The 984-nt window shown below is 41.9% G+C and overlaps 1 non-coding gene across 1 annotated transcript; it reads left to right on the top strand.

The window, feature by feature from the left end:
• The first annotated feature begins 220 nt into the window (after window positions 1-220).
• On the top strand, window positions 221-327 carry LOC141658210 (small nucleolar RNA R71). The gene has a single exon (XR_012549109.1). It is a non-coding gene; the product is annotated as a small nucleolar RNA R71 (small nucleolar RNA).
• The last annotated feature ends 657 nt before the right edge of the window (window positions 328-984 follow it).

Genomic DNA, 984 nt, shown 5'->3' with positions numbered 1-984 from the left:
TCAACATTCAACACCGAACTAGGATCCTTGTTCTTGCTCTTTCTCACTTGCCTATCACTTCCCCATTCGATAGTCTGTGATGTCATCTCCTCTATTTGCTCCTTTGTCGCTTTATGCCCCAAAATGTCTAAGGCACCTTTTCTCGACCCCGCATCTAATGAAAGCCAAAGGTCTTGGGTTAAACCCTTTGTAAAAGTTGTTGACTAACTCGGCCTCGGATATGCCGTGGTGAGGGCATAACCGTTGGAGTCTCTTATACCTCTCCCATGCCTCATATAAGATCTCATCCTCTTCTTGTGTGAAGCTTTGTAGTTCACTCTTAACTTTTACCGTTCTTGAGGGTGGGAAGTACTTGTTCAAAAATGCTGAAGCAACTCATCCCAGTCTTGAAGGAATCCGCATCACAATTCTTTAACCAATCCTTGCAGCCGAACCCCTAAGTGAACGGGGGAACAACCTAAGGCGTACCGTATCATCGGAGACCCCATTCATCTTATACATCACAATTTTCAAGGAACTCATTAGATGATCATTTGGGTTCTGCAAGGGACCTCCTCCAAATTGGTTGTCTTGAAAAAGGTTGAGCAATACATTTTTGATCTCAAAGTTATTAGCTTGAATTCTTGGCCTTTGGATGCTTGGATTGACTATGTGCTTAGAAGCCATAGTCTCTCTTATCGGAACCGGATCACCCATGATGTTGGGTTCTTCTACTTCTCCAAATGGTTTCTCAAACACTTCAAAATATTCTTGTTGATCACTTTCTTCTACCGACGGTGTGTCTAGTAAACCCCTTTTTGTTAGAGAGTTTAGTCTTCTTGTCGTAGCTTCAATTTCAAGGTCAATAGGATATGTTGGTTGACCTCTTCTTTGTCGCCTACTCATGCAAAAGACATAAACACTTGAAAGAAAGGATTAGTAACAAGGGACTTAGTCTAAACTAGAATAAAAACGATTAATATCTAGTCGTACTCCCCGGCAATG

Source organism: Silene latifolia, chromosome 5 (genome assembly GCF_048544455.1).
Source record: "Silene latifolia isolate original U9 population chromosome 5, ASM4854445v1, whole genome shotgun sequence".
NCBI lineage: Eukaryota > Viridiplantae > Streptophyta > Magnoliopsida > Caryophyllales > Caryophyllaceae > Silene > Silene latifolia.
This window is presented reverse-complemented; position numbering and strand designations above follow the sequence as displayed.